The sequence below is a fragment of the Python bivittatus genome, unplaced genomic scaffold (genome assembly GCF_059951505.1).
Source record: "Python bivittatus isolate LINGU-HERP-01145 unplaced genomic scaffold, Pbiv_v1 ctg000680_np1212, whole genome shotgun sequence".
In the NCBI taxonomy this organism is placed as follows: domain Eukaryota; kingdom Metazoa; phylum Chordata; class Lepidosauria; order Squamata; family Pythonidae; genus Python; species Python bivittatus.
This window is the reverse complement of record NW_028277095.1, coordinates 799,375-825,470: the sequence shown is the minus strand read 5'-3', so window position 1 is coordinate 825,470 and position 26,096 is coordinate 799,375.

Below are 26,096 nucleotides of genomic sequence, written 5' to 3'. Positions count from 1 at the left end.
CAGCTCAAAGTTGTTGTTGTTGTTGTTTTTATCACCGATGGGAAAGATGAGCAAAAGAGATATTGGAACAATCTGCTCATGCTTCTTTCAAAATGGAATAAAGCTTCTGAGACACTGCAAGACTGATTTCAACATAACGTTATCGTATTCATCCCATTGTATCAATAGAAGAGAATCTATGTAGCTCAGGTTGGACTGTGGAGTCCTTGGTGCTCTCTGAGCTTGGTTGTTTGCTTGCAGACATTTTGCTACCCAACTAGGTAACATCATCAGTGCACACTACACAACTAGGTAAGACATAGTGCACACAGATGATGTTACCTAGTTGAGTAATGAACCATCTGCAAACAAACAATCAAGCTCAGAGAGCACAAGAACTCCACATCCTGTAGTACTATCAGATGTTACATTCCATCTGTAAAGGTCACAGTATTCTTTACATTGCTTTCTTTGTCATTCCTAGGTAAAAACAAAACAAAAACAAAAGAACTTTGGGGTATATAATCATAACCTTGCCTAGTTTGGGGCTCTATTGCCTTCTTTTGGCTGAGAGTCCAGTGATCACTGTAGTAGTGCATTCCAATAAGGATATTTTGTTGCATCTATCTCTGGTCCCTTATTTAAACTGGGCATTTTCCCCACAACGATACCTATGGGAGCCCATTGGGGGGAGTGTCAAAAAGTCAAGGCAGTAGACCCAATCACTTGTCATCTTGACTTTTGACAGCCTCTGTCTCCAGTGAATCCCCCTCTTTATACTCTAACAGGCCTCCTGCTATGCCCCATTTTTGTACTTCAGACACCTCTGAAATTTCTGTCTTTGCATCATCTACCCATTTTTTCTCTCCCCAAAGTTACTGAAGGAGCTCATTGTCTATTTTAAAGAAGACACATGCTGGAAAGGTCATCTATTACCTATTTCTCCCTGAGAAATACTACTGCTTGGAGCAAATGGATTTGTATCTTCAGTTCTTTTCACACATTTTTTCTCCCCTCATTATTGTTTAACCCAAGCGTGTTCCTAATACTTATCTTCCAGACCTGAAACTTTTGTTCCTCTATGAAATAGCCTTGCCATTTTTTCCCCTATCACATTCCCAAGGGTTTTAGAATTTCTTTTTGTGTTGTGTTTTTGAATGTACAGTCTGTTTACGAGAATGAGATAATGAAGGGTGTTGGCATTGCCTCCTCATGCACAGAGTGCAGAAAGATCTTTTTATCATTCTGTAGAGTCCCTGGCTACCCACACCTCAAACATGATTTGGGGTGGGTGAGGAGGAAATCTTGATTTTAAAAGCTCCATGAGAGAATGTTTTGGTAGCCCCTTTTCAGATTTAATTTAAGCATGAGAAGCTTTAGATGGCCAGAGATGCACACTACCCAGCACAGATGATGTTACCTAGTTGAGTAATGAAACATCTGCAAGCAAACAACTAAGCTCAGAGAGCACCAAGAACTCCACATCTGTATACTGTATATAATGACCAGACCTTCTCATATACCCTTTAGCCATCTTGTAACTAGGCTAAGAAGAGTTCAACTGTCTTTTCCTCCCTCCCCAGGACATGTCTTCTTGAAAATCATCTGGGCCTAGGGGAGGCCAAGACTCTATTGGTTCATCTGAAAGTATAATATCCACATGGGGTGAGGAGTGTCCGTCGCACAGAATAATAATCTAACTTCAGCAATGCTGCAGATCCTTTAATAGTTAGTTTAAAAAAGCACATTAGACAAGTGCTTTTATTTCTTTCCCTGTATGCAGACAGTGCCTTAAGATCTCTGGTGTTATCAATGCTGCCAAGTCATTAAAAAAGCTTATTAATTTTTGTGCCTCTCCCTGTGTGCATGTAGGATATTTCAATATTAATAACATCCACATTGGCACGGTAGCCAATTGAAAGGAAAAAAATACGAAGAAGTAACTTCTGATCTTTTTCTATTTTTCTTTTCCCTTTTTTCCCTTTCTAGCCCTTTTAGCTTTCTCTTCGATTTCTTTCTTCTTTTCTTTTTCTCACTTTATATTAGTTGGTATTAGTTTTTATCTTTTTTCAAAAAATCATACGTATAATGTATATATATACAGTAGCCAATGGAAAGGGAGGTATCAGATAATCTCGCTGGGAGTGTGTTCATGTTGTGGTTTTACAATGTATATTTATGCATCTATAAAATGGTTTATTGTGCTATAAAGAATTCACTATAAGGCAGTGTCCACACTGTATAGTTACAATGTTCTAGCCTGAAGGGAGAAAACTTCATGACTAAACAGAGGGAGCATCCAAAATGTGTTCTTTCCTTCTGATGCAGTGGATTTCTCTTTCTCTTTTCAAAACCACCCTGGGGGTATCAATCTATTGCAATCAAAAAGGCAAATGGGCTATTTTTTCCCTGATTCTTCATACCCATCTCCACTCCACTGCCCTGCAATGTAATATCTGGATTGGAAACTTCTTGAAAATCCAGTGTCTATTTCTAAAATGAATAGACAGCAAATGGGCAGTGTTAAGCAACGTTCCATAAGTTAATAGGGGAAATACAGCATTTTATCCCACGTTACCATGCTTATACATGACCAGAGAGTTTTAATTTTAAGGGAAAGGGGGGGGGAAAAAAAGGAGGAGGAGGAGGATTTGGACATTCCTTTCAAATTCCTCTGTCATAATGTTTCTATGGAAATCAATAGCTGAGATTTCAGGATCTAATCCAGAAATAGGGCTTAATTGAAATTCTGTGTAACAGGAAAATTGAGAACAAACAGCAGGAGGAATGAAGCCATGTATGCTTTTTTAAATTACATTTTTCATTTGTGTACTGCCACATCTTGTGACTCTTAGATAATTAAGGGTTAGGTAACCAATTTTAGAGATACAAGCTACAGAATATTTCAGGGCCAGAATGAGAACTACCCTGGATCAGACGGAAATGTAAGGACAGGAGAAAAACGGGGCAGATCTTTACCATTATTATCTTTATTACTGCCATCCGTATGACCATCCTCATCATTATAATAATCCCTATGAATATTATAATCACTATTATTGCTCTCACCAGTGCCCTTATCATCACCATGATTTTTATATGTGTGAATTAATAAGTTTGTTTTCAATTGTGAACTGTACCCTTTTATAAATGTTATACTTAAAAAAAAAAACCCATTATATTAGTAACAATAGCAGTATTGCCTCTATCAGTATTAGCTTTATATCAGTTTTGTTTGTCTGTACCTTTCCTGTCTTTACTTATAGCCCTTTATACTTCCCTGAAGAAGAAGCAGAAATCCTGTTAACCAGATTACTGAAAAGGCTGACTGGGTTTCAATGGCAGTAATTTAGGAGGGAACTCTGTGGGCTCCCTAAAAACCTCTGGGGGTCTCTTGCCACTAATGCCACAAGAATGCAAAAGCTCTGAGTTCAGTCTTATCTATGTGTGATAGTGGCTCCATTTTCTGAGCATGCTGTTCCAATATAGTGATGTGCTGCTTGGAATCTGGAAAGTTCCATTGGCAATAACTTTCTATCTACAGCTAATTAGCAGCTGGTAGCCTTGGCTGATCTCAGAAGCTAAGCAAGGACAATTAGTAATCTGATGGCCCATTCTCTGTGAATTCCATGCTGTTGTACAGTCTGGGAAACTGGGGGGACGGGGGGGATCCCGCGGGTGGGTGGGGGAGGAAAGATCAACCACTTCAAAACATGGCCAAGAAAACTATAGGCTTTCTTTCTTTCTTTCTTTCTTTCTTTCTTTCTTTCTTTCTTTCTTTCTTTCTTTCTTTCTTTCTTTCTTCCTTCCTTCCTTCCTTCCTTCCTTCCTTCCTTCCTTCCTTCCTTCCTTCCTTCCTTCCTTCCTTCCTTCCTTCCTTCCTTCCTTCCCTCCCTCCCTCCCTCCCTCCCTCCCTCCCTCCCTTTCTTTCTTTCTTTCTTTCTTTCTTTCTTTCTTTCTTTCTTTCTTTCTTTCTTTCTTTCTTTCTTTCTTTCTTTCTTAAACCAATTCTCAGAGATAAAAAAAGAAATATTGCATTACTTCAGTTCTTGGACCAATCAGAAGTGATTCATCTTCAATGTGTCAGAATGAGCTAATGTGGAGTTACGGAAGTGAGTATCATATGAAATAGGATTGTATGGAATTTCTGAGAAATAATGAGTCATACTCCTAACATGTCCTATTCAGAATCCTTATAATTATGCCACATTGCTGAAGCATATTGCTGGATACTGTAATAAAACTACTACATGCCCTGACATATTACTGCCTGCCAAAGATCAAGAGGTAAAGAATGTGTCAAAGAGATCTTTGTAGATGTGGAAGAGGAGAACGTGATCTTTCAAACAGTAGAATCCAATGTCTTGGGCCATTGTTTCAGGATTCTTAATTCTTCATATTTATTCTTTTGCTATCTGCGTGCAAGCACTAGATATGGTGCTATAGGTGGATGGATAAAGGCAAGACTTTTACCATTGAACTTGAGTTACCTAAGAACCTGGATGATGTAATGATTAGGTTCTTCCATCATATAGACTTGGGAAATCTATACTCAGTCATGGAAGCTTGTTAAATAACACCTTCCAACCCACCTCAGGGTGTTTTGTTGTGGAAATAAAGTGGTAAAATTACAGCATATGTCACCCTGAGCTCTTGGAGGGAAAGAGAATGTAGATTTAAATAACACAGAAAGAATTGAAAATGGCTCTGTTTGTGAGTCAAGACAGAATTCTGGATTAGATTAATCTTTGGTTTGTCCCAGATCTCTCTGTTTTTAAAGGTAGCAATGTAATATAGACTTAAACTGGCTTGATAGTATTGTCGAAGGCTTTCACGGCCGGCATACGATGGCTGGTGTGGGTCTTCCGGGCTGTGTGGCCGTGTTCTTGAAGTTTTGTTTTGTTACACACAGATTCTGACACCAAAACAAGCAGCCACTCAGTAACCCAACCTCCCCAATCCCCCCTTCCCCCCCCCTCAGATCTCTATAAATACCCACAAAAAGGGTCACATCACCCTGGGCACAGAGAGAACTGCTCCTGTCTGTGCTCCTGCACTCTGAAGATGCCGGTCACAGGTGCTGGCGAAACGTTAGGAAACAAAACTTCAAGAACACGGCCACACAGCCCGGAAGACCCACACCAGCCATGGCTTGATAGTCATTTTTTTTTCTTCCCAAGAACCCTAGCAAAACAAGGGTGGAAAGGATCCGTCATGTTCTCAAATCCCAATGGTCAAAATGCACCCTCCCAATGGTCATGAGCCCTCTTCATCCCAGAGAACACATCTAGGTGGCAAAACTGCACAGACCGAGCATCTATAGACATCCTCCAGAGGAACATATTCCCATTACATATTTTTCAGTATTTCTTCTTCTTGAGGAAATATTCTATTTGCCCAACATGCATTCAGGGCATTCCCATAACATTGGTATCCTGTTGTTATTATTTAAGCCTTGACAACCCAATCAATACACACTTGGGCAGTAATACTTAAAAAAAAAAATCTGTTCAGTAAATTACTTGCTTCACTGATGGGTAGCACTTGGCAGATGCTATCAACATATGGCTTGCTGAGGCCCACTAGACACACCCATTTACTCATTTCAAGGGACATTGCACCTTGTGTCTTGTGCAATAAGATGGATGCAACTTTTCCCCCAGAGCTAGGATCATTATTTATAGTGGCTTATTAGTGTAGGGGAAAGTTTCTTTTTTGGTCTTGGGATGATAAGTTGTTGGTTCCTTCCAAAAGAGGGAAACATTTAGGAAGTGTTAAGAAAAACAGTGAAAGTTCCTTGCATAGATGGCATGTATACAGGAGTAAGGTAGACAATGCCAGATGTTCATCAGTGATGAAGCATTGAAGAGTTATTTTGCTTTTCTTAAAATCATTTTTATTCAGTTTGATGGAAGAGGAGTTGTTATTGATTGATTCTTTTTTCAAATTTGGGGTATATATTTCATGACTGAGACATACTTGAGTTGCAAGATGGCTGAGATATATGTGTGTATGTCTTATCTTCCCTTAAGCAATCATACTCTAGAAGTCTTCTACTGTCCTGACTTCCCTTACTTCCATTAAATCCTAAGGAAAGACTCTTTGAAGAAACTGCTTTTTTCTTTTTAAAGGGCCTTAAAACACATATACTTTCGTGCAGGCATTTGGCTGTTGATCTCAAATATTAATTTTAATTATTGATTCTATTTGCTTTACTTGCTATGTTAACTGCTTTTATAATGTCTGAGTTTTAAATTAGTTAGTTTGTTTGTTTGTTTCACTGTAAACCTCCAGGACTTTGGTAGTCAGTGACATACCAGGAAAATAAAATAAAATAGTTAGCAAAAGTTAGCAAAAGCATTGCACTGTAAATGATCTCAGTGGGTGACTAATTCACACTTTATGTTAGACTATATTTTGTTAATCATATTAAGATTGGCTAGGCTCATATTTTACCATTTACATTTACATATCATATTAAACCATGGCTTATAAACCACAATGGCTAGATTCATACAACAGTTTAAGCAGAAACCAAACCAATCACATGGTGGCTTAGGGTTAGAGGCACACAACCGGAGGCTTCAGTTCTGAATGTGGCACCCAAAACATTTGGGTGTGGCCCTCCAGAGATTTCCAAAGCTGTTATCAAACTGCATTTTTTTAATGTGATAGAAAGGGAAAGAGGTTAACATCACTGAAAAGAAATCATGTTAACAATACTTAATTTTAACTGCACTGAAATGTAAATGAAAAGATTTTTAGGTTTTGTCCTCAATTACCAGTATTTGTTCATGGTGGCCCTGATGTGGCCTTCAACTTGATGTGAAAGTCTTCCAGCTCTCTGAATCAGGTCAGAATCTTTCTGATTTAATTCAGAAGACTGAATTGCTTCAAAGATTTATTTCCAAAATTTGAATCAAATCCACCAAATTGCCTTTTAATCACAACTTTGACCTGAACTCAAGTTCAATATCCAACATTTTCAGCTAGGGCTGGTGGGAAAAAAGAGGAGTGAACTGCTAGAGATCCATTGCTGTTTAGCATAAATCAAGCTTGCTGAATTCATGCCATCCAGATGTATTGGGACTGCAGTACCTAGGTTCCCAGTCAGCCATAATAAAAAAACTATGTTGGTTGAAATTGCCAAGAGGACAATATATTGAAGAAGGGTGTTGTTGGCCATTCTGAGTTATTTTATTTATTTATTTATATATCAAATTTATCACTGCCCATCTCATTGAATGACTCTGGGCGGTTTACAAAACAATTAAAATAAATTAAAATTACAAAATTACAATAATAAATAGAAAATAAATAGATCCAAAAATAATTGGCAATCACTCAGGGAGTGTCATCAAGGAGCTAGCCACCCCCAGGATTGGATAAAGTTGTTATCACCCCACACAAGCTGGCAGAGCCAGGTCTTTAATTCTTTCCGACAGGCCGGTAGGGTAGGGGCCTGCTGTACCTCTGGGGGCAGAATGTTCCAATGGGCGGGGGCAATGGCTGAGAAGGCTCTCCTCCTGGGCCCCGCCAGTTGACATTCTCTTGCTGACGGGACCTGTAACATGGTCTGACTGGGTGGGACAGGTTGATGTGATGGGGATAAGATGGTCCCTCAGGTAACCCTGACTGCTTATTGGAAGGATTGATAATGAAGCTCCAGCTCAGATACTTTGGTCACCTAATGCGAAGAGTGGACTCTTTGGAAAAGACCCTGATGCTGGGAAAGATTGAAGGCAAAAGGAGAAGAGGACGGTAGAGGATGAGATGGTTAGATAGCATCACTGAAGCAATGAGCATGAAACTGAGCAAACTCTGGGAGGCAGTGAAGGACAGGAAGGCCTGGCGCAATATGGTTCATGGGGTCACGAAGAGTCAGACATGACTTAACGACTGAACAATAACAACAGGTAAGCTGGACCCATGCCATGTAGGGCTTTAAAGGTGACAACCAACACCTGGAAGCAGAGTGGAACCCAATGCAGCTCATGTAGTAAAGGTGTTATATGCGCCATTACATGGACCAATGGTCTGATTTAGCATATGACCTCTTTCTAAATATGGACGTTGGTTTGTAGGGGACTCAGATATTTTTTTATATGCATTGCATACAGAAATACACAAAGGAGTATGACTAACTCACACAAGTCCTTTCTAGTGCTTCACATAATTCAAAGCAATCGTCAAATGTTTGGGTTTTTCAAGCAGTTTGTTTCTACAGCACAAATTCCTTTATCAGATGCCTTCAGGTCTTTGAATTATGAAATATTGTTTGCATGTATAATTCTTTCTCACAGGAGTAATCCTCTTTATACTATAGAATAAAAGCTTGGAAATCCTTCTGGAGCATGTTTTCATGATCATTAAGCAACATGTAGCACTTTTTACGTTGGTGTCACTTGACTGAATTTGGCAGAGTTAGTCTTTCATTTCCAGCTGAACACACAGAGAGCTCACACCAGGCCCAGTTAATTTATCTATTGGAAAGAGCAGCCTAAATCAAGAAAATCCGCTTATCCCGTTTGCATTGCTATTGAGGCTTTAAATGAAGAATTGGAGAAAAGCTTTCAATCACATATCAGATAATATTCTTTTAATATTCATCCCTGCTCATGTTGCCTTTCAGTGTATAAGATTAAAAACTTCAAATTAGGTTAAAGGATTAAGTAAGAGCCAGCTTTTCAAAGAAAATATAGTAGAATTGATTCTCTCTTGACTTGAACCTTTGAAAAGCTTTTACAGCTGTCAAACAGGGGCCTCCATCAAATCTCCGGTTAAGACAGCAGCAACTCATTGAATGAAACTCTGGGCTTAACTGAAAGCAAGGAGCCTATGGACTTCCTGTATCACTTTGCCTAAATGTTCTAGACTCACATTACTATATGGGGGCTTCTTTGATGCTGTTCCTTTTCTGGTCACTTTCCACAGCTAAGCCAGATGCTGTTGTTGGAACATAAATTGCTTCTCATTTCCAGGAGAAGAAACATCCAGTGAAATTCCCATATGTGAAGTCCTTGCAAATGACCCAGTGTCCTGTTTTTCATTGTGCCATCTTCTTTTCACTGGTCTGCATTATCCTTAGCTTTCCATGTATTAGTTAAATGCCACGGGAAGACATCCTGAGACGTCATCTCCCAAGGAACTTTTTTTCAGAAGGTCAGGCAACTAGGGAGGTGGAGAAATGGGTAGTAGACAACATATCAGCACTGACATGCTTTTCTACCTTGCAATGATAAATGAAATGAAGTAACAATATTTTGCTGGAATAAAGAGATATGAAAACAGAAACCACTTTCAGTAGAGAAGAAAACTTTCAGGGAATTGGAAGACAGATTTTGGAACAACAATTAAATCTAAAATGAGCTTGAAGTGAAATGAGCCAGGAGATGAAAGTCAAGGGACAAATTGGGTTCCACAGCTAGGAAACCAATTACGCATTGGAGCAAAACTTAAAAGAGGAATCAGCTTGAAGGAGTAATCCAGAGAGGACTTCTGGGGAAGAAATGGTGAACTGAAGATGACTCTGCTGAGAGTGGAACCAATGACCGTGATGGAATGAAGAGCTGGTGAATGGACCAACTATCTGTGATTCGTCTCCAGACAAGGAGAGGACTGGGATCACCTACAAGTGCTCCAGACAGTTGCTCCTCACAAGGAGACCGCAAACCAGCAGTGTCCAGTGGGTTTGGAGCTCTGGGAGTTGAGGGAATGTCATTGTAGCCTAAGCTGCAGTTTGGTACCTTCAAAACAACACTGGGTTCTCATACTTCCTTTCTTAAACAATGTTGGAAATTGCTTAACTGCTTTTAACATATCAGGAACCTCCATAATAGCAAGTTTTACTACACTATGTGAGTTTCCTTCAATCCTTAGTGAAAGAAGTTTTATACAAGTTTAAGGACTTAAAAAAAATTGGGGGGGGGAATATACAGTAAAAGGGTGATTAGAATGTTGATTTTGGAAAATTACAAACATACTAAGGGTCCAGATGGATTTGAAATAAGATTTTGAAATTGATTATAAGAATCCTTCCTGTAGGAAAATGCTGTTGTTTTGAATATTTTAAAAAAATAAAATCATAAGATGGGGTTCTGAAAGTTGGAAATTAGAGGGAACCAGAAGGAGCTAAAGATTACAATTAAAGGAGAAGAACATTTAAATTTGACTTATTAATACAGAATGGAGCAAAACATTGGACATATTGAACAATATATGTGAACAATGGACTCAGAAGTTAATTTTAAAAATGTCTGCTATTATAGATAGATTGTGTTTGGAAGATAATATGGAAGAGCAAGATTTACCACATAGGTTTGAGACTAATTTGAAAGTGGATTTAAAAACAATGGGCTACAGGAATGATATGGAAGGAAATGCTATGCTGGATATTCAAATGAAACCAGTTGGTGTCTTACCAAATCAAAAGAGTGACCTGGATAACTTTCTTACATTGGATTTACAAAAGTTGCTTGTTAAAGTTTTGAAGAATTTTGTGAGAAGGGATAAAGAAAAAATGAGAAGAAATCAAGTTCTAGGACATTATTTGAAAGGATTAAGGATCAAGCTTGTTAAAAGTAAAGGGAAGGAATATAAAAAGATCAAGACTGTTAAAAGTAAAAGGAACGAATATAAAGTTGGTTTATTTGGTCAAGATTAAAATAGATATGTTGTTATCTCTGGCAACCCTTAATGGACTTTTGGTGACCAGGACTGAATGAAAAGGCTTTAAAAAGAGATCTTTTGTTATATTTTAAGAGAAAGTGACAAGTTACTAAAATTGTATATACTTGTTGTTAAGAAGGGGGAAGTCATTTTTTATATATTAGGGTTTTTTTCTTTCTATTCTGCACTTTCTATTTTTTTCTTTTTATTCTTTTACTTTTTTGTTTGTATTCTTATCTTTTTAATTGTAATGATAGATAGATAGATGATAGATAGATGATAGATAGATAGAGTAATCCAGAGCAATATTGAATGCCAAATGGTAGACCCAAGAGCACACAATGGTCATCTTAGATGGGCAGGTTTTGCAGATGATTAATTGCTGAAGCAGCTGATCTGCCTGCGGTTTGATGGCTCACTTCATGGAGCAGTTGCACATAAAACAGAGGTCCCTAGCTTAAGTTTGGATAGCTATTGGGTAGCTTGGGAAGTTCTAGCCTCATGAAATGAGCCCTCTCTTTATCTCGATGTGCCTCAGTTTTTCCACAGATGCACTGCTGGTCTGAAAAGAACTCTGCTGTTGGCTCAACTCTGCAGGAGTCTTTCTTAATGTTACAGAAGCGGTGATGATGGAAGATATGGCACCAAAAATAAATTGCCCACATCTTCTTGTTTAAAGTCAGATGAGCCATGAGTGGGAATGTTAATTGCATTGAGAAGGTAAGGGACTTGAATAAAATGGAAATTCTTGTAAAGCGAACATTTCTTATAATGAAGATGTTTGTTAGAATCATGCCTTTGTTGTAAAAACAAAATTAATTTGCTGTTCAAGGCAAAGCATTTTTGAAAAAAAAAAAACCCTAACTAAATAAATAATTATTCTGTCTTTATTTGGTTGCCAAATACAAAGTTTCACAAAAGAGTTACAATTATCTATGCCCAGAGTCAAATTCCAAGCAGACTCTTACATATTCATAATTATTTAGCAATATTCAAAATATTCACCAATAGATTTTTCAAGATAATGCTTCTGTTCCCCTGGGCAATGAATAGGTCAAAGAAGATGTTGAACACAGGAAGAACTCCCCAAACAACATTGGGAAAATAAAGTGTAGATCAACAGAAGAGTCCAGGCAAACAGCCAAAAGAGCTCATTTTGGGATTTAAAAAAAATGGCAGTTACCTCACCAACATTGGGGAAAGAGGATATGTCCCTGGTTAGAAATATTGACAAGCTACAAGAAATGTCACAGTCCCTAAAATATATTCCAAATATACAGTTCAAAGCCTGTGGTTTATTTAATAATATATCTACACATTTGTGGGCAGGCTGCTCCATGTACCCAAGGACAATTAATCAATGTCCCTCTGCCAGTGATTTTTCACTCACTCTGGAATCCTTATGGGATGAAGATGAGGCATCTGGGGTAGGTGAGTCAATTGGAGAGAGCATCAGGAGGAATTGCAATTGAAGTCTCACAGGCTACCCAACCAATCTGGTAGAAGAAAGAGCATGACTACAGTCAACTAATGCCTCTTTCCTCATGACTCCAGGCCCCTGCCCCCTTGGAATTCTCATATAGCAATAAGTAAGATGAAACACTTATGATTTGTGAATTTCCCAGCCCAGAAAATTCTAGGCAAGACAGTAGCCTCTCTGTTTTGCTTAGTACATATTGACTAGGAACTGATTACATCCAATCCATGAAGGTTGCCCAATATGGAAAGTTCCTTGGATAAGGACAGAAGATATGAAGAGATACTAAATACTGATTTAATGTTAATACTTACAATTCAATACCTACTTGAATCTGTATCTTCACCAACAATCACTCAAAGTCTTCTAAATCAGGATCATGAAGTTGAATTTTATTTATTGTATTTATCTGGGCACCCAGCCCCAACATAGCAACGCCAGGTAGCATACAATAGACTAAAAAAACAAAACAAGATAAATAATTCTAATTAAAACTGAAAACATTAATAGGCAACCAGAAAGGCACATTCATACTCCTCCTCAAGATTGGAATTCCAAGTTTTTACTGTCTTTCTGAAGGGTACCAGGTTGGGGCTAACCATATCTTGCCCCATCAGTAAATATAAAAATCCTAGTCCCCCTTCAGGTTTCCCCACTCAGTGATTAGGAGTGGTTTTAACTATCAAACTGGCAAACATCTCTTGGGGAAATTATGGTATGTACTTGCATATAAGCTCATCCGCGAATAAGCCAACCCTAGAAATTTTCACGTTTTAATTTTCCCAATTAGCTTATCCGCGGATGATACATTTTTCATGGTATTTTGGTTAAAAATGTGAGGGTCTGCTGTAGGGGCTTATCCATGAATATATATGGGTATATGTGCATTTTAAAAAAGTATTAATGTATATACTCGTGGATAAGCCCATCTACAGATAAGCCAAACCCAATTTGGGGGGTATATTTTGGCACTTAACATTCTTGGCTTATCCACCAGTATATATGGTAGACCAGTATATGATACGAATATCTATAAGCATGCATAATTATTGTGCCAGATTGGGACCCAATAATAAAGTTCTCTTTAAGGACTTTCATCATTAGCTTTTGAAAATTATATCTGTACTTCCCTTATCTACCAGCTTCTTACCAGACACTGAATATAATCTAGCAGGCCTATGTGTTGCACAAATGGCATGGAAATTGGAACTTTACCCTCTGAATGGGGCAACCTGGGGTGATCAACCAAGTCAATTTTTATTCTGGATAGCTAAGGAAACAAATGGACCAATGGACAAATCAAGCCAGAGTTCTCACTTGAAGCACAAATAACCAGGCTCCAAATATCATATTTTGGACACACTGTGCAAAGACTTAGCTATCTGGAGATATGTGTAATACTGGGAAAGGTGGAAGGGAAGAAAGGAAGAGGATGACCAGCAGCAAGGTGGATGGACTCAATTACAACTGTGATGCGTGCATCATTGGAAGACCTGAAAGCCCGGGTCTTTCATAACCTCCTGCATTTTAGTTTCCATCATTACTGTTTTGGAAATTATACCTAGGCCTGAGTGTGGTCATCTGCTTTTAATACAGAAAGGTAAGATTCCATCTGGTACCTTGAGGAAAAATGTGTGATATCTTCGTCTGTAATAGCTAAATGAAAAGGCCAGGTATAGTGTTATGGGCAATTGCATGGAGAGGTAACCGAATGGTCTGCTATAATGCAAATTAATTCTATATGCCCTGTCATCTGGGAAGGATGTGTGGCTGTGAGCTTAAGGGAAGACATGTTGTGCCGTTGTATGCCAAACCAATCTAAAATTTACAGACATGCAACAAAGGAACAAAGGAGATGGTTTGACAGAAAATGTGTCAAAGCAAAGAAGCTCTGATTAGAGATCTTTATCTGCCACAAAGGAAACCCCTCAACTAGTTCCAGTAGGACCCTGATGGAAACTAAAAAGAGGGACAAGAGGCTTCTAAGTAGAAAGAAGAATGTGGTGGTGGCAGCTGTTCGGCAGCAGCTGAGGCAAGCGGTGAGGTGGAGAGATTCTTCAATTTTTGGAAGGCTCGTTGAGGTCTGCCCCTATACAGGACCATCTAGATCAATGTTTTTCAAACTTGGATTCAATTTCTAGACCACACCTGTGAGACAAGCTTACAAGTTCTTTCACGGACAAACGTCTTTTGCTATTTATGTCAGGACTGTATTGGAACACTGACCTCAGAGTCAGGCACAATTTTGTTGGCTAATTCCCAAATTTAGTTACAATAGAGCAGGGTGTATGGCAAGGCTGTATTTTGCCCCCCTTCCTGTTTAATAATTATATGCATTCCTTGGTAAACTGTTTGCAGGGGCCAGAATTGCATAATCCAGTGTTAGAAGACAAATAGATATCAATTTCACTTTATATGAATGATCTTGTCCTTGACACAGGTTAACCTTTGAACGGCTCTGAGTCCCCGGCTCACTACTCTAAAGTCATGGTTTTTAAAAACAGCAATAAAACCCATATTTGGTATACAGATAATGTTAAAACAGAACAAGTTAAATGTTTTAAATATTTAGGTATAATGTTTCAAACTTCTAGAAGCCACAAACCCATGCAAATTATGCTGTAAACATAATAGTCCTATTGTCATTCTATGTTTTCACTGTAGCCAGGGAGGATACTTTATTCCAGCTGCTATTAAATTTTTAAATCCAAAATTGGGTACCCAGCTATTATATTGGGGGGGGGGGGAGGTCCAGTTTCATATCCTATGAAAAAATACAATCTGGGTTTCTGAGATCCATGCTTATGATACCCAGATGTGTGCTTAGCACAGTGTTATGATTGGAGGCAAGATCTATTTACATGGCTAAAGACTAACATAGCACCAACAGCTCTGATTTTTCTAATTCCAAGGGACAGTTTTAGATCCTGCTGGTGGACACACATGATAAGTAAAATGCAACTGATTGATCTGTCTCCTGAGTTCCTGTTAGTTTTGTGTTTGAATAAGGCCATGGAAATAATTAGGCAATGAAGTGGAGATGGAGAGTTACAAAATGAGCCAAGCTGTATGACAAAGATCTCCCAACTACTGAGGAAAATACAGAGGATTGCACCTACAAAAATATTTGGATTTTGGATTTGTATCCTCTTACACACTCCAATTATATATTCCCCGCTCCCCACACAAATACACTGCTATCCCTTCAGCTATCCTGGAGAGCAGATTCCAAAAGACCCTTTTGGCTTTTTGGAAGGCCTTGAAGACCTGGCTTTATGCCCAAGCCTGGGGCCCCGAGCATGTGAAGGGCCCCATTTCATGGTGGTGCTGATACCGATGGTTTTTAACATCTCTTGGCTGTTTTAATATATATAATACTGTTTTAAATGTTGACTGTTTTTATTGTTGTTAGCCACCCAGAGTCACTGATCTGAGATGGGCAGCTCTAAAAATTGAATAAATAAATAAATAAAATATTCCAGCACCACAGAGTCCACTGCCTAAGCATTTTTCAGGTTGTCCCTTTTGTACTAATTTAAGATGACAACTTAAATTGACAGCAATTTTGAAAAAAAGAAGGTTCCTGGTCATACAGAGCATTTTTATGAAAGCTACCTTATAATGGACAGAAATCCCAAAGAACCTACACTATGACATTTTTTTTTTTTTAAATATTTGGTGACATGGATATGCCACGAGAAGATAAGATGTCATGGGACAGAATGACTATCTGCAGAGGAAACTTCGCCAACACAGGCAAATTTATTGAAGGTTTTATTATATACTAGGCTTTATTTATTATCCTGGATTTCTGGTCAATAATCATAAACAAGTTTTGATTTGAACCCAAGGGGATATAAGATAGGAACAGCAGCCTTAATTGTCTGATGGCAATCAATTCTTGGAAGTGGCTTCAGTACTTGTTTTACAACAAATATTCATTATTAGCTCTGTTGGGTTTTGGGAAAATTTCAGCTGAGTTTGAGTCAGCAAAGGAGAGCTTGATAACTGGGCTATTCCAGAAACTGACATGACTAGCACATCTGGCCATGAGGACAGAGACATTGTAAATAACTTATTTAGTAACCCCCTGGCAACCAATGAACTAGCTTCACAAAGTGGAGCCAAGCCATGCTGACTTTTATTTTAATATAAAATAAAGTCAAGATCAACTCCTACTGACTATATGAACACATCCAATGCAAGTTTTGTGACAGCAATACAGAACATTACCTTCTTCTGAGATTTGTATTTCAATTTCCCAGTTGGGGATTCCTTGGCACATCCTAATCCTAATTAAGTCTGGTCCTGCTGAGTATTCGTAGAAGATAGAAAACTGACCTGTAGCTGGCAAGAGGCCATGGATGTAACATGTTATAAACCAGTATTGGACTGAAACTCAAACAACAACCCATTAGGTATCAGTGCCAAATCACCTTTGTCATGCTGTCAAGGAAACTGAATGGATTCAGTTGCCAGAAGGTGATCTTGACTCAAGGACATTTTTACTTCTGCAGGTAGCAGAAGCTGGCTGACCTCGTCTTGACTCAGAAGCTCAGCAGTGTCAGGCCGCATTAGTACTTGAACAGGAGATCACCAGGGAATATTAAGTCTGCAGGCTAAATTGGAAAGTTAAAAAAACAAACAAACCAGAAGAAGCCTATGGCAAACTACCGCCATGCTGTCACCAAGAAACTTGCATTAGAGGTGACCATGAAGTCACCAGGTGTCAAGATAAGCCTCACTTTCAAAAACAGGATTTGATGGAGATTTTGCACATAATGAACTTTTGGGAACTTATGAGGCCTGTCAAATTTGAGAACCCAGCTGCTCTTTCCATTTTAAAAGATCTAGTTTTGCACCGACATCTCTAAAATATGATTTGAATACTACGCCAAGCTGGATATCCTGCAGTAGGAAATTGACCATTTTCCTCTTTCTGCTCTAATAGTTAATATTTTCATAAGTACATAGTGAAACACTCAAGCTGAGCTTAAATGATACTGCACTGAAATGGTTTTAAGACACTCTTGACTTTATGATCAGCTGCAGCTGTTATTTGTTATTCTCATCACACCAGTTAATTCATTTTGATAATTTGAGTAAAGAGGAATATCAAAACTACAAGGAGTTGCACCAGCTAAGATGTAATCCCAAAGAAAGGCAAAAATGCACTGATGTGGCGTGGAAAAAAAATCCTCCCCAACACTCTGGATACACCAGCTGTCTGTCTGTAGTGGCAGCCAGTAGTCTTTTGTCATTGCCTATAGCCAACTGTTGGAAAGGTTGCATTGTTATTAATGTCAGCTGCAGAAGCTGGACTCTTCTGCTGAACACAAGGATCCATTATTTAGAGTCACTTTGAAACCGATGGGGAAAAAAAAGAGAAAATGATTTTCCCACTTATTTTGGTGACAAATGTATTGTCCTAGACCAGTAGTTCTCAACTGTGATGGAATGGACTTATGAAGGCCAGGCTCAGGGAGATAAGCATGTTCTTAGCCCCCAACAGGAGCGTGGGCAGTTCAAGAAGATGAGGCTCGCACCTCCCTAAGAAATACACAGTGTTGTGGCTGGCTGGCTTGGGAACTTGGGTTCAGTCTGGGGAGATTTCTGTCCTGAGGTTGAAGCTAATAAATGCAACAGAACTGTATTAGCATTGTCTCTTGGAGTTGTTTGGGCTGAACCTGACATCAATCTCACCAGACTAAACCCAAGTTCCCAAGCCAGCCAGCCACAACACCGTGAATTCTTTAGGGAGGTACCAGCCTCATCTTCTTGAATTTCCCACGCTCCTGTTGGGGGCTAAGAACACGCTTATCTCCCTGAGCATGGCCTTCATAAGTCCATTCCATCATATCAACTGTGTTAACCCACAGGTGGGTTTCAGAAGTTGTCAAAGTGGGATTGGACACAGGATAAGTCACCAAAAATTCTTCATTATTTGGCTAATTTTCTTCTACAATTCCCAACATTACCTTTGCTAGCTAAAAAATATGAAAGTTAATTGCCAAACCAGACATGACCAAAAAACCAAATACTAAACAAACAATATACTATATTAAATTTCTTTAATTTCTTGTATTGAAATCAAGTTTTTATTTTTAGAAAAAAAATTAAACCACAAGAAATTACTTTCTTCCTATTAGAAGATCTATCTTCTTCCATTTTGAGAACAAAATTGTGGGTGATTAAAATGGGGAATATTTGATGGAATGGTGCTAAGCTTTTTGCCCAGTATAATCAGATTTTAAATACTGCAAGAATAAATATATTATTGATTTTAGAAAAAAAGCAGTCAAAAAGTAGTAATAAAAATAGATAACTTATCTTTGTGTTATTTGTTTTTCAAACTTTATCTATTGAGTACCCCATCGTATGCAGTTAAAGCCACCTCTCCCATGTGGGAAGCTTCATAATAAAATCAGTTTAACAGAGAAGTTTTATGATTTTGAAAAATGCATAAACTCACTTTCCCTTTTGTCAGATTTTAAGCTAAGATGAAGATATTGAACATGTCAGAGTAAAAAACAAAACAAACATAATTTTAATTAATATTAAACAACTGCTATTCCACCCAACACTGTAAGATGAAGCTTAATCGGTTTTCTGAAACCCTCCTTTATTTTCTTCTGTAAGGGGTTATAATTTGTCAGTTGCAATCTACTGAATACACAAACCATACATTAAATATATCTAATTTTCACACCCAAAGGTCTAACTTGCTTGTGTTCTGTAAGGATGTTCAACGTTTCCTTAAATTCAACTTGTTTACTTAGTGGAAAGTAGAAACACATACAATAGCTTCTGATTATATTTAACTCATAAATCAGAAATACCACCGAAAATGTTCAATTTGTATTTTAATTCAAATCAAGTATTAGATTTGATAAGAAAATTACCATGCTATTGGCATAGGTATTAATTAAGAACCTCACCCCCTGTTTCCTCATTTCATTAATGTTTGGATTTCTCCTCCTCTTCTTCCTTCTCCTTCTAATAATAGTTTTGGAGGTACAAGTAGAGGAGAAAAGGGACAACCTTGTTTAGTCCCTTGATTTACTGTATTACAGCTAGTGCTCGTAGGGTGCTTTTAAGTTAGTAGAACATTAAGAGATTCAACAGTCTTTAACTACCTTTGGCTTCTGCTATCCCAACCAAGATTTCAATTCTTATCTGTTGTGGTAGGCAAACAATTTCTCAAATGCTACCTCAGGGGTTAGACTGAAAACTGGGATGAACTGTACCTTCAAATCGTTCAAAAGAAAAATCAATGCCTACCAGGGTGAATATGCTCCTCCAGTGGATTTATCTACCGGAAAGCCATCTTCAGATGGAAGCATTATAGGCATGACTAACATGCATATATCCACAGTTAAAAGAGAAGTGGTAATTCTATCCATACTCATTCTCAGCTGGCCTGTAGGTTTTTGTCTGGCTCAGAAAGGGTCCCCAAACATTTGCTGCTTGACATTTTAGGAACTCCTCTTTAAAAAAGAAAAATCCCCCACCCCATAATGGTTTAACAATTTAATCTTTTCAGCAGTCTTCTCAACCCTGCCATGCTTTAGAGGGATGGCCCTTGATGGAATTTAGAAGTGCAAATTACTTTGTTGATTGATTTAAGCAAAGCAATCCCTCTGCAACACACACACATAAATAAAAATAAAAATCCACATGTAAACAGTGAAACCTGAGGAACAAAGGGTATCCATGGGGAAGGGGGATAAAGGAAAATGTCTTTGCAGGCAGCTGCTCCTTTTGTTAAAAAAAGTAACATTAGGTAAGGAATAGATGTAACCAAAATAAGGTATATTGACATTGTTAAAGGGAGTGTAACATGGTTGTTGCAAGAAAAAAAATGAATTTAAAGCAAGGGGGGAATCACTATCTTCTGATCTGTTATTATTTTATCCCTTGATAAGTGCAGAAGGGGTCATAGGAAGCAGATATCGCTAATAACACGGAGTGGATCAAACAGCTAAAAACTAATTGCATAAGAGAGATCCAAAGTTAATAGTGAATATACTTTCCAGACAGAAATTTCCCCATTCATTCCATAGCATAGGGCTGGTCCATGGTACTTGATTGCACCCCATCCTGAGGAAAAAAAAACCACTGGAAACATTTTTAAGATGAAAATACTGAAATTCACTAAAGCCAATGTTGATATGGCAGAGATATTAGCAATGATTGGAGTCGGTTGTCATCCATCATTCTCCCACTGGTAAAAGTGTGCACAACTTAGTGTACTTTACAGAGAGTTATGTAAGCATTTCTGCATTTTAAAGAAATGTTATATAAAAAACAACATATGTTAAGGCTTAGTTGCTCTAGAATAAAGTGTCGTTTCATGAAATGCATAGCAAAGTGTGTTGACTGCATAACGTTGCCTAGAAAAAAGAAGTAAATAAGAACCTGCATACAAAAAAGTTAGTTGAGTAAGCTATGTAAAACAATATATACTGGAGACACATATGTTCAAAATGGATATAATGGCAACAGATTTGAGAGACAGGTTTATTTTCGACGTTTTTTGTTTCATAATTTGATGGAACAAGTAGTAGATGTGACACTTCTGTGGTATGGTGTTCTTTTACTCCTTGTATAAAATCCACCTGCGCTTGTAGATGAATCTTATTTCAGCATTAGTAACAAGCTTACTCAAAACCTGTGCTTTAATTCCAGCTATTTGTTGATGGTCAGTATTTTTATTTGGTCTTGCTTTGAACTTGACAGTTGGCTGTTGACTTTTTGTATTTTTGCATTTTTATTCGTTTTAGTTGTCTTGAGTGCTATGAATAATAGAGTCAAACAAATGCTTACCTAAAGCGATGGGTCAGTAATTTAATAGCATCCGGCGGTTCTGTGTTTTTGTAATGAGATGAATCCTCTACAGGGAAACTGAAAACTGACTTAAACATATATCACAACTGTGATTTTAATTATGGATTATTTAACTCCAGGTTCTCTTTTTTTGAAAAATGGAAAAACACCACACTATCATAATTAAAAAGAAAAAAGAAAAATCTGCTGCCTTTAGGACCGGCAAGATTTTATGTTGATTGGAAATTTTGCATCCTCTCCTTGCAAATCGTCAGTGCTTTCCCTGGTGTAACATGCAATGCTTCCATTAATATTTTCACCCAGGCCACCAAGTGACTGAATAGTTGTTTTCGGAGAAACAAGGTACCCTATATAGTAATTTTGTCATAAGTCATGGGTTCAGATTTTTATTACCGGTATGGCAATCAGGACAAATTAATTGCAGAACAGAGGGAGATGAATCTGGTTAGAAAACCTGTATGGATGGTGATGCTCAGTTTTTATTAGCAATTCATAATTCAGCGGTACCTTCTGCGTAACAGTTTTTTCCCATTGTGATGCTTCCATGCATCAGACAGGGCTTTCTGATTTATTTAAGAGCAACCACAGGAACCAGCCCACATCTCCTGGATGAACCAGCTAAGCGCCAGGAAACATTCTGTTTGGATGACCTGAGCTGCGTCTCTAGTTCAGCAGCCATTTACTGACTTTAATCAGGAAGACTGCAATTCCCACTGGCAACAATAGGAGCTGTTAAGATGAAATGAGACTGCCTTGGTCCCTAACCACAAGTGCTGCAGATGGTTCAGCAGTGACTGGCTGTGAATCATTAATATTAAATTGGGCATGCCATAAGCAAATGGAGGTGGAAGGAAAACTGTGACATAGGAATTACCATCGCTGTTGACACAGCTGCTTTTTGCATTGACTGTTAAAGTGCACAAGGAGGTGTGCTTTTTTTCTCCATTAAACTTCTTCCACTTTTAACTTATTTTGATGTTGTTTGGGATCCAATTCAAAGTGTGTGTGTGTGTTAGTGTGTGTGTAGGGCCTTTCCAGTCTTAGTCCAGCACCTTAGCCAGTGGGATGTAGGGGTCAGTCCCTCCCTTTCACCCCAAGACCATTGTGATGCAGTGGTCAGGTGCCAGCTGGGGACATTGGGGCAGTCCCTCTCCCTCAACCCTAGACTGGGGAAAAAAACCTACCAACCCACATTGGACCAGCATGCTAGATTACAGTCCATAACCTTCAAGGAAGAGACCTTTATCCTGCAGTGGATTGATTTGGGATGATGATGATAACTTCCTGATTAGGTGAGGATGAATATTTGGCAAATTCCCTGAAAGAATGTGCTCACACCCTATGGATCTCAAAGGAGTTTAGATCCCATTTTTACCTAAAGTATAGTAGACACTAGAGGTAGGAGTTTTTGAGAGACATTTGGGAGAATTGATAAATCCAGACACAGCCCACTAACTCATGCAGTGAAAGAACAAGAAACGAGAGCAGAGTGCTGGTTGAACATCCCCTCCGCTGCCACCCCCTCCAAATCCTAATGCAATGCGTCAGGGTTGGAGCTTTTCGAAAGACTTTCCTTGGCATACTATAATGTATAATGTAGTTTTATCAAGATGTTTGGGTTGCTTTTGATAGTCCTGATAGTAGCTATTCAGATTCCTGAATTGGTGTGTTACTTATGACAGTTGCCCTTAAACAACATCCTCTCACAGAAGCCCTGATAGAAGGACCAGAAACAGAACACATGAAATGTGCCTGTGTATTCAGCAAACCACATATGAATATGCTGGCCTGCCAGTTTTCATTCTTGGTTCATCTGTAAGCTATTCCACATACTTCTTTGTTCACAGCTGGTTTTCTATTTTCAAACTGATGCTTTAGGCCAAACATAGAAATATTTCTGGATTGACCTGAGGGCGTGATGTTTATGTGGCTTATTTCTTAAATTGCCTTTGTATATTTACAGTGGCATCTTTTTTAGAACTTCAGTGTTGTGCTTAATCCCAGTCTTACTTCATTAATGTTCAGTGACTATCATCTTTCTCCAATTATCTCAACCAGAAAACAACCAGCCTCTGTTCAAAGATGCTGACTATCTAAATGGATCTGTCTATGTATCATAAAATTTGTTGTGAAAAATCTCAAAGGGATGCATGGAAGTCCAAATTGCTGATCAATAAAGAAAAAAATCAAGCAATAAAATAACAAAAAGAGCATTGCAAATATCAGAAACAGGCAATCAAGCATCAAATGTTTTCCAAAGGTTACCATATTTACTTTTGTAGGCAAAACTTCCTAAGGATTGAAACTGCCAATGAAAAAAGGCTGAACTCCACATGAAGGCAAATCTAGCTTCCATGTAATACATAACGTAGAAAAGAAGGCCACCCGAAGATCTTGTGAAGGCTGGGACGGTAGCACACTAAATTATGAGTCATTTACAAATAGGGCTTTAAAGATCAAAACCAGCAATTTGAAATCTGGTTTCATTGAACTGGTGTGAATCAGATGACATACCTTCACAGTATTATTTCCATCTTCTGACTGGTCAAAAATGATCCATGAACATGGAACTGGCAACAGACAGGCCACAGCCAATTTCTACCCTATTACTTACAATATAAGACTGATTTCTTCCAGCATGCAGCCTTAGAACATTTGTGGACTCATAATGAGGATGCTTAAAAGTTGTAGCTGTTTATCCTCAGGAGCCTCATTATGCTAAATTGGCGAGCTTAAGCCACCTGCCTTTGGGCATCTTTGAGAGAAGCCAAATCAGATTCATTACCTATCCTGACAAATTGCCATTAAATGCTGGTTTATCTGAAAATGGGCTTTATAATTATATCTTTGATTACACAGGGAAAACAGTATGAAATGGTTAGAATACATTTCAAACATAAGCATTTACTGTACAGTGGAAGGAAAAGCAGAGTTACTGATACACCCATGGAGCCATTCATATTGCTGCCATAGACACAGGATAAGAAAGCATGAAATTATGTGTTTTGCCACAGAAACTACTTGAGTTCATGTATTCTAAATCATAATATGGATAGTTGCATTTTGGCTTACCAGGATGAACCATAAACAATCAGAAGGACACGTAGTAAACCAATAAGATGAAACAGAAAGATCTATGTGGTACATAAGCTTACGGGCATGGTTTGAGTGTAACCATATTCTTTGAATGTTATGTCTATAATAACTAACCTGAAGAAGAGGGTTTCCTTTGAAATGTGTCAGGATTTAGATTCTATAATGAAGTACATGTGACCCATACTTCTTTCTGTTTCATAATGATGTATGAACCCAGCAACTGTTTGTAACCAGAGGTTACCAATCCCCCCCACCGCAAGGCAAGACTAAAACAAATAATGATTTAATACATGTGGAATCAGGCTTTGCGTTTACATTAGCCTAGACGAACAAAAGTCAGTAGAACTTAAGCAATTATAGCCATTACTTCTTTAAGCCCCATTTATTTCAATTGGTCTGCTCTATTTGCCATAAAATCTTATTCCCAGATTGTTCACTAAAACACCATACTGAAAATGCATATGCATTGTCTCCCCCCCAAAAACAAACAAATAAACAAAAAAACCCACATTATTCTTCAGTCCGATGGGAAACAAGCTGCTTTCCATTTTTCTTCAAAGGAAATTGGCCAGTCTTTCCCCAAGAGGATTCAGTTCCTTTGCTGGGTAATTTTTGCAGGGGAAATGAAAATTGGGAGGGGAATCTCTGTGTGTGTGTGTGTATGTGAAAGTGTGCAAGACAGCAAGATAGAGGTAAATGAGAGATGAGTGGGATGGAATTTATTCATCTCTAGCTGTTTTGCCAAACACTCACTGAAGCCTCTTCAACCTGCAGTGAATTTTAATTGTGAAAAGTTTAGAGGGAGAAAACCGAACCCAATTAACACTTTGTGTTTTCTGTCAAAGAGAGGGGGCATCTAGATGAAGGGTATCATGGCCTGTATTTTCTTAGGGTTTTTAGCATACAGTATATCACATGTTGCCATCCCATTGGCACTTAGATTCATGGTTCCTTTTATTAATAATATGTAATGATTGAGGTCTGAGACAGAGAGAGTGCATATAGTCACAGATTTTTTTCCTCCTATTTGCATCCATCAGGAGTATTTCATAGAAGATCAGATAATGAGGGTGCAATTATCAGGATTATCGTAAAGTTCACATTCAACTATCTATACTTTGACATGTCTGATTCTTTTCTCTAAGGGAGAGAGTTCCCCTTTGATCTTGCTTTCTGTGGCTTTCTTATCTGAATAAGTTTTTTTGCTGTTGTGATCTTGGATGTTTTTCCTCTTCCAATTTTCTAAGCAAACTACAGATGTTGGCTTGGCTGAAGGAAAATATGATGTCAATGAAGAAATAAAAGTCTGTGATTCTCCAGTTGTGAAGGGTGCTAGAAACTCCAGTTCTACAAACATCAATGAATCGGGGTTGGGGGGAGGGATCAGGACTCCCACTTAAGCAAAAGTGGGTGAAGTGTATCCCACATGATTCCTTCCTTCCTTCCTTCCTTCCTTCCTTCCTTCCTTCCTTCCTTCCTTCCTTCCTTCCTTCCTTCCTTCCTTCCTTCCTTCCTTCCTTCCTTCTCCTTGTAACCTCTACCTGCCTTCACTACCAAAATCCAGTAAATTAGCTTTAATCCATTTTCAGACTTTACCCACCCTCCCCATGAGGAAGGATTCCCACTAAATTAAAGCATAGCTGTCGCCTTTCTCTTTTTTACTTGGGATTTCTTCACCACAACTTTTGGCTATTTTAATAGTTCTCCCCCCCCACACACACACACACTTGCCTTCCCAATCAGGTGTTTAGTCCTAAGGAGTGACTTTCCTGCTGGCATTTATGAAAGAATAAATTGTAAATCAATAATATCACACTCCAAAAATAATTTGCTTTAATGCAACTGAGCTGATGAAATAGCCGTGAGATCAAAGTTCTATTGCTCTTTCTCCTGGGGGCTTCTTCCCCCTTGGCGACATACAGGGCCTCTGCTCTTTGATGAGGTCTTTTATCAGGTTGGTGAGGCTGAGTTAGGAAAGATGATTGATGTGAAACTTTGCATAGTTCCCATCTTTCCTGCTGTTTTACAT